Source organism: Halyomorpha halys, unplaced genomic scaffold (assembly GCF_000696795.3).
Source record: "Halyomorpha halys isolate HHAL.00 unplaced genomic scaffold, Hhal_1.1 Scaffold798.1, whole genome shotgun sequence".
Lineage (NCBI taxonomy): Eukaryota > Metazoa > Arthropoda > Insecta > Hemiptera > Pentatomidae > Halyomorpha > Halyomorpha halys.
The window spans coordinates 276,947-286,021 of NW_027107612.1; the positions used below are offsets into that span (position 1 = coordinate 276,947).

Here is a 9,075-nt window from a genome sequence, read left to right on the forward strand (position 1 = left end):
ATGGTATTTTTGTAAGAGAAAGTTACTATATATTTATAAATATATAGTACGGATCTTGCAAGATTTTGACGGAAAAGACATGTTTTAAGGGAACCTCAAGTCGAAATAACCGAGCCTTGCAAAATGGTCCGCGTGTGTGTTTTTAGGAAAAAAAAAATATGTAACATATAAAATCGTATGAAGAAATGGAGCATGACGAAAACCCATAAATATAACTCGTGTTTGACGTTAAACTGCGGGGCGCATCAGAATTGGGTTGTTCAATTTTACCAGTTTGTTAAGTCTTTAATTAATCTTGTTATTTAACAATTTATATTACTCCAACTTTCAAATATTGGAATTTGTCTAAGTATTAAAAAATATAATTATTTTATAAATACCTAAGAAAAACCTTTTTAATCAGAAGAAACATTGCTAATGAATATTAATTACACAATACTAGTCTTCTTGTGAATGAGCCATTTTATAAAGAAATTGATAAATAGGAGCTATTATCATCAAGTAATAGTTTAACATTACAAATTATTGTTTGCCAACCGACAACCATCAATTATCTGAGTGGAATTCAGTAGTCGTGACTGATTCGTTCATAGCACTTCATGAGAACAGAAAGAGCGCAGTAACGACTAGAATAATAATCTGAACGAGGAAGCGGCAGGTATGGATTTTGGACCATTGTCCGAACAACCTTGCGGGTTTTAACAAGCAGGAAAGGATCTTTCTGCTTCTCATTAGTATTGTTCTTTATTCACTCCAGTTCGGCAGCGTTTTGGTTCTGGACGTGAAGTGTAGAAGAACAAAGGAGATGATGAGGATATCGGTTTGATGGGTCCATCAAGGATAGGAAGAGGAAATGTTTATTATGTAAATACATAGATACGAGCAGGCTGTATATCAGCTTCAACTCGTCGGTTTTAAAAATACATGTATAATTGTTTAATAAGCGACCTTGGAAGGTGCTGGGCCATCCCTCCAGTATAAGCCGATTAGATTTAGTCTGGCATCGAACTATTTTTTGTGGAGTGTCTCAGTAAATATTTCTTGATATCACTAGTGTTGCTAGAATCAGATGATAACTGATAAAATAATTCGTTTTCTTTCCTCATCATATAAATATGTATCTATAAATTTCTCTTTTGGATTATAACAGCTTATACATTTATAAGTTATAATTTATAAAGAATAAGTAAACAAAAAATATATTTAAATCCTTGTTTAAGACTGGGTAATTTAGTTTAAAAAAAACTTATTTAACGACTAAGATATTTTACTTCGTTTCAAAAGAATCAATGAAATTAAATATTTTTTTTTTCCCACCTGATCTTTCATATTACATTTTTTGTTTAGATTGTAACAACTTATAAGTTTATTAACAATTATTTTATAAAGAATAAGCTTATAAACATATTTTATATTTAAATTATTGTTTGAGGCTAGTTAATTATGTATTTTAAAATGTCATTTAACAACTGCGTAGTTGAAGAAATGTCGTTTTCTTTCAAACGAGACAATAAAATTAAATATTTTGTCTCACCATCTGATCTTTCTACATTTCAATTATTTATATTTTAATTCTTGTCTTTAGGTTGAAACATATAAAGCCATTGTTATTATTACATGGCAACGGACAGAACAGAAAATATAAATTAATATAGATTAGTATACTAAATACCATGCAGAAAAATTTATATTTTAAAAAGTTTTTTTTTATAGCTTTGAAAATTGAAAGCAAGGAGGGAGCGCCGAGAATCGATGGTCATTTAGGTTACTGTTACATGAACTATACCTGCTATACTACTATCAAAAGCATGTTGTGCCAATAAATTATTCCAGGTAGTATTAATAGCTTATTGATTTATTTTTTACATCCGTATGACATTCATATTCACACTTAACAAAGAAACAAAAATTTGTTTTTGATAGAACAAACATAAAACGCAGATTAAGTTCTACATACATTCTGTTCACAACGTCAGTGGCCTTTTTCTTCTTTTACTCCACTTTGTTGGGAGCAGAAAAATGTTTCATTATCCATTCAAGACCAATTGCACATCGTGTGTGCTATGATCTTGAATTGCAATTATCAGTCAGTATGGAAGAAGCGGCCGTTAGAACAAGACTGGTTTTAAACATAAATTATCTCTGTGTAAAAAATAAAATTTCAGGTTGGTTTCAATTTTTTGCGATTATTTCGAGGGTTATCATTCTATCCAACAAAAGTAAGGGAAAATTCATTATCATGTACTGCTTCTTTAAAATTCATGTTTATTTAGGTTTATATTATTTTATTATTATTTTTATTCATTTTATCAATAATTATATTCTTTTCTTCATTACTGAACCTAAAATAAAGATTTCAAATTGCCTAGCTATTTTTGAAATAAATTCTGTTCAATTTAATAATGTGTTTTTATTTTATTTCATATTGCACACCGGGTGTGCAATTCGCCCCTCGCAATAAAAACATTCAGAGGAACTAACTACCTGCACACACGGTGTTATCTTATTTGGACAAAATGACTGATTTCTAGTGCAAAAATTGCCAATATAAGGCAAAGAAAATATGTTTTAGTTGAGATAAAATTTCTGATGGCAAAATATACAATAGCTTTACTTCGTTCATTCTGGATGCGCTTTGTACCAAAGGAGTTCTACTGAATATTGCTTATGATGCTATTGTTCTGGTACAAGTGGGGATAAACATTTAAATGCAAAAATTAAATAAACGAAAAATAAAAAGGAGTAATGAATAGTCTTGAGAGATATTACGCTAAATTTTCACATAGTCTAAAATACATTACCGAAATTCAAAGTAAATATGTGTGAAATATATGTAACTTCTATTTTTGGAGAATTGTACATATTTTCATTTCTTACAAAAAAAAAAATCTGTTATATAAGAAATTAATGATATCCGTGTGCACGAATTCGACCTAAAAGAAGAACTATGACCTTCACGGAGGCTGTAATGGCCAAGAACATTAGAGTGGGAGTCTTTAAGAGTGATATGAGTTCCATTATAATCCGCGTCAATTAGATAATATTCGTGTTGATCTAGTTAAATGAATCGTGACATTCTTACTCTAATTAGTTCTAGGTGGCATACTCTAAGTAGGGAGTTGACAAGAAGGGCAGGAGGATGTTGTTGTTGTTGATTGTTGCTTAAAGGCGTAAAACCCTCTGGTCATCAACGCCTATGGGATGATAAAAGTAAAAAAAAAATTATAATAAAATCAATAAATAAATAAAAAATAGAAAAATAATTTGGGCAGGAGGATGTAATCATCAGATAATATTTTCCCCGTAAATACCTAGACCAGCACATTCTTCACAAACGGACTCAAAATGTTCTTGTAGTCGCTAACACAAATAGAATAATAAAGGTAAACGAACTTGCCGCTAGTAAATGTCATGAGTACATTGTTTCCATAACATATATGTAATATACTATATCTGTGTATATTATAGAGAAAAGGGCCCTCCTATATGAATAATAATAACTGAAACAATATTTTCCAATGTCAGCAACCAGAACTCAGAGTAATATCCTCGGGTTATACCGAGCAGAGCAATAATATGCAAAAGGAGAGGCCAGCTGTAGCTTTGAAAATAAAGCAGAATCCTGGTCTATACTGGCCTCAGGGCTGGGCATCCTCAATGGGAAAACTTCGGTATGGCTGTCGTGGCAAGAAAAAATGGTAAACGATGATAATCAAATCTAGATCGTAAAGAACTTTATGATCCAATATAATCAAGATTTTCACGAACCAAAGGTGTATAAAAAAATTTAATTCGTAAATTATTGCTGCTGAACGATCAAATAATAAATTATAAATTTTGTGCCCAAATAATTTGTCACAGGAAGTTGAGTTAAGTTTTGCATAGATAAAAAAACCTTACCTTTATACGGAACCCCTAAGCTAGAGGGCAAAATGACCATCAGTTTCAAAATTAAAAAATTTTCATCACCTATATTCTCACTGCCTACTCATATAGTACATTATATTATAATATATACTAAACATAATAAATGTTGAACTATTATTTTTGGCTTCATTACACTTTTTCCTACGAATTTATCTGGGCATAAAATCCTTTTTCTATAAACCTGATAGCCACAAAGCCTAACACAAAGTGTTTTTTTCTTATTCGTAACAAATTTTCTTAAATCAATCTTCAAAACCAAGAAAAGTTATCACGTTTTGAAATATGGGAAACAATATTGCAATTACAGAATTTTGTTCTGATAAAATTCCTTTATGTATTTTTATACTTTCTCGTTCACTAAAAAAATGTCTTTTCATCCAGGTAATGCTGATTTTGATGTAATGAAACTACAAAAAAAAACGTGATATCCAAAACAAAATAAACGAATAAAATTGAATAATTTTGGAAAATACTGTATAGCTATGAATTTTCGAAGTAAACTCTTGATGTTTTGACACTAATAATAAACTATTATCTTTATTTTGGGTAATTTTTGATCTGGAATCATTTCATATGTCTCAAAAAGCATATTAAAACTTCATCGATTAAAAACAATTTTTCAAAAATTAATTATTATTACAACTATATTTAAATATTTACTAAAGTAAATTTCGTGTTAGTTATACAATGCCATGCTACAGACATGTTGAAAATACTGATAGAACTCCAATAACATTTCTAGAAAAGATCTCGAGGCTATTCTTTTCAGACGTCTAGAAGGATTATTATTTGAAGGATAAGTCAGGTTAGGAACTACTATCTGTTTCTGGGCAATCCAAAAACATATGGAACAATGAGATTCTGATGGATAAATTGACAAAGTAAGAAGCATTAAGGATTTTGGATTGTAACTTTATAACTTGTAAAACTCGGATTGGATACGAGAGGAATTAAATTGTTTGTGAATTTGTGAAGCCCCAAACGATTAATAACAATAAATCGTGTACTATGAAGGCTATTTTATTAGCACGGCTAATTTAATGATATTATTATTCATTTCAAAAATTTCGATATCCAATAATAATTATGATATAAGATAAAAGTTATATCAAAATATGAATTGAAACAACCCTATCCACGTTATTTATTTAAGATTTAGGGTTTTTTTTTCTTATGGGCATTAGTTTTGAATGCCAATTCTTAACTAACATTGCAAAAATAAATAAACAAAAAAAAAGAAAAAGATAATTAAGTAAAAATTATTTATTCCATGTGTTCTCCAAAATAATATAGTACTTAAACTTAAAAAAAAATTTTTTCAACAAATCGCTACTGTTTTTTGAATAGGTGAACATTTAACATTTTTTTAATGTACGTTATCCGAAGTTTTTAATTACCGTAGCCAGAGGTACTGTCTCTACTGTGGTCTCTCTGCAGATTATGCCAGAGCTGGTAAAGTTGATATAAAGTAACTAAAAAAAAGAAAGTAACCACCATCTACAGTAAGATCTATATTTATACTACTCTATATGTATACTTCGAATACATTAACAAATAACATATTTAACAACTTACTACTTACTACTACTAGCATAAGTCAAGAACCAACCCTACCCTTGCTTAAAACCCAAATATTTAAATACCTTTTACTTTACAAATCTAATCCAATACTATAACAATACAAATAATTTGTAATTTCCTTTTTTTTTAGTCAGTTAGTTTTTGTTTATTTTTAATTTTTTTTTTTTTATCTCTGTATCTAAAATTATTTATATACAATTTTAATATAAGTTATAATTAAGTGTAGTCACACTGTTTTTGGCCAATATATGTTATTGTAAAATTAAAATTACCTTTTAATTGTTCTAAAGCACCCAATCCGCGAAAGAAAATTCCAGCCAATTGAAATTAGGCGTTCATCAAGTAATGTTTTCAAAAGGCCCGAGGTTCATTAGCTTTGGGCAAAGCTTCCTTTGAGTTGATAATGAGCCTGTGGTACTAATAGGTTGCATAGCATCGAGTCTACTCAGCAATCGATTTTAAACTATCGGTTCCCAGGTGCTATTTCAACTCTTGTCAGCAATGGTTCCCATAAAAGATTAATTATAATGACTTTTTTTATTTCAAGAAATTATTAAAACGTTAATAGTATCTAAACTATTACAGAATATTAACTAAAATTACCATATTTTTCCGGCAAATGGAAATAATGGTATCTTTATTCACAAGAGACCATTAATACTTCAGATTCAATTTTTTTTATCCCTGAGTATATTTCTGAGAATTCTAAAAGTTCTAGAAGTAGCATAATAATCATGTAATAACAAATGAAGAAAAATAATCTTGAATATTTTTGGACAGATATATTATTTTGGAGAGAATTATCTTGTAAATAATGTAACCTAATACTATGTAATTGTTGTTATCTTGCTATCGATTCTTTCCGTGTTCAAATATAATTTACTTAAAATTTGCTAGTACAAAGTATATGAGTGCTCATGTGAAATTTAAATTAAATTATTTCTAATATTTAAAAATATCTAGATTGAAAAAAAAATCTATTCTAAATATAAAATGTACTAAATCTGCTTTACTTAGGCAATATTAAAAATTAAAAGCTAGATTGTCCAATTTTTTTTTAATTCTGTTCATTCCCAGTACAATGAATATTATTTTCAGTTTATTGAGTTTAACGTCTATACCCATAATAAAATATTTGATCGTTAGTTTTGATACCATCGTGATTACTTAATGCCCATCAGAATTGGCTAAATTTTACATGAGTAACTGAGTAGCTGAGCACGATTACTTGTTCTCAAAATGTTTGAGTATAGAGTACGATACTTATACTCAAAACATGTCAAAGTGAGTAAAAGTAAAGTAATCTGTATTCAACAAAACCTTTCATAGACAATTCGTACACAAACCAGTTTGAATAGGAGTACACTTAATCGATACTAAAACAAAAAAGCAACCATTTAGTCTTTTGAGTATATCTCAGCATTTTTATTAGGAACGTGACGGACAAAACGTAGTAGATTCTCAGCAGAGAAAGTTTATAAAATAAACAAAATAACAGCAGCTCCTTAAAAGTTATTTAATTGCAGTAGGAGAGTATGAAATGAGTGCATAAAATGTGATGAAAAGAAAAGCATATCAAAAGAAAAAAATAGATGGAGTAAGAAAAGATAAAATTTTGATGTAATTGATTACAAAAGTAATCATAATTGTAGAAAACGTGTATACTTGATTGCTGTTTGTACTAAGTACTAACATACTGTTTACTCAAAATTAAAAGAAGTAAGTACTACCTGGGCCCTCTTTCGTAATGAAAGCTAATATTATTAGTTCAAAATACAAGTATAGAAACAACGTGGTAATTACACTAATACTTATTTTTTTCTTCGTAGGGAGGACTATTAGTCATATTACAGAAGTTAAAAAGTACTAAAGTACAAGTTACTATTGTACAAGTCGGTTTAATTGTATTAAGTTAAATTGACAAGACTAATAGTATTAGTTTGTACTTTATTATGAAACAGGGCCCTGGTGGTCTTGATTAGTTTTAATTTTTTTTTTATTAAACCAATGACCGTGAAGATTTGTCATGAAATCCTATATGGTTAAAGTTAAATTAAAGTTAGTCTATGAGGAGAAGAAGTTAAAGATGCCACTACTTAATAACCATTTAGGGCTTTAGGTTATTAGATTATTCTTAAAATTAAAAGTTATTATTTAATATTTTTTTTAATTACTTTTTATTTATCGATAAATATTACAATCTGTCACAACATTATTGGGCAATTAGTAATAGTAATAACTGTATCCAGGCAATTCAGTAACCATATTAAATTTCTTTCAGGTTCTCAATAAAGACTATTTTTTAAGCCAGAAATTCTTACAAACATCAAACCAACCCACCTTAACAGTTTAAATCTATTTAAATTTTTTAAAGTATAAATAGAGGCTTTAATATGAATCATGGCCTTGGACTAGTTAATTAATTATAAGTAATAAATTATTAGAATTACTAAGAAATACTTACAAAATTACACTATAAACTACAAAACAGACTCAAGAAATTTAAATATAACTTATTCTGAACACCTAATCAAATTGAACAAATAAGAAACAGCACCTCTTCATTTTGCAAACAAAAAAGTTAATAAATCCACTAGATAGACAGAAAAATAATAGAAGTATAATTGTGAACTTAGTTCTAGATTGATATAAGAAAAATTTTGAGTCCACATAATGATTTTCAGAAAATAAAGCAATATGATATAATTTTTTTTTTTTTTTTTTTTTTTTTCTAATTCAGTTAAAAAAAATCCGGTGAAAAATCCTCCTAGTTTACATAATTTTAGCAATAATATATGATTTTTTAAAACGAAATCTTGTATATCTATAGCGTACTTTACAGTGAAACTAAGTACCCTTTCACCAACTTAACGAAACATACAGTAAAAGATTCTTTATTTTAGGAAAATTATAATTTTCAATGTCATGATTTTACGTAAAAATTAATTAGATAGATGTAATTTTCCTAAAAGAGAAAACTTTTAATTGTATCTTTCTAAAAGATCTTCTAATTGCATCTTAGTTAAAATGTACTTAGAACCACTGTGAAGTAAGCCATCAACATAATAATAATTTGTATTATTTACGTAGAAAAAAAATGATATGACAAAAAAGTTGAGGGAACGAAAATTGTTAGATAAATAATAACAAATACTTCCAATAGCTGCAGATATTAAAATACTATAGATTTTAATAATAGTAATGGAGAGAAGAGGAAAATTTTCTAATATTGCCAATGGCCAATTTAAAAAATTTAGAATATAATTAGAATACAATTGTTATAAATTTATTTCATTATAAATAATATGGGTTTAATGCTGGTATAAACGATTTTTACAGCAATAATTTTTGTTGATGATTAATAATTAAAAATTTAATATCAGTTCTCTCTTAGACTTCGTACAGTGAGGATCGCGGTGTCCCTTTGACGAGAAACAATAGACCTATTGTTTGCCACATTTCTGCTCAAGACTGTCATCAACAGCTAAGCCTTCTTACCTATTTACTTTTATATTTTCTTTATATAGTTGATGCATGTATTACTATTAATAACTAGAATCACTATTT

At 28.3% G+C, this 9,075-nt stretch overlaps 1 long non-coding RNA gene across 1 annotated transcript in view; it reads left to right on the forward strand.

Annotated features, from left to right (window-relative positions):
* Window positions 1-1,711: 1,711 nt before the first annotated feature.
* The window catches only part of LOC136795431 (uncharacterized), a 25,482-nt gene continuing 18,118 nt past the window's right edge, over window positions 1,712-9,075 (forward strand). Inside the window, exon 1 of the long non-coding RNA XR_010843034.1 lies at window positions 1,712-1,833. This is a non-coding gene — a long non-coding RNA (uncharacterized lncRNA). The remainder of the gene's footprint in view (window positions 1,834-9,075) is intronic.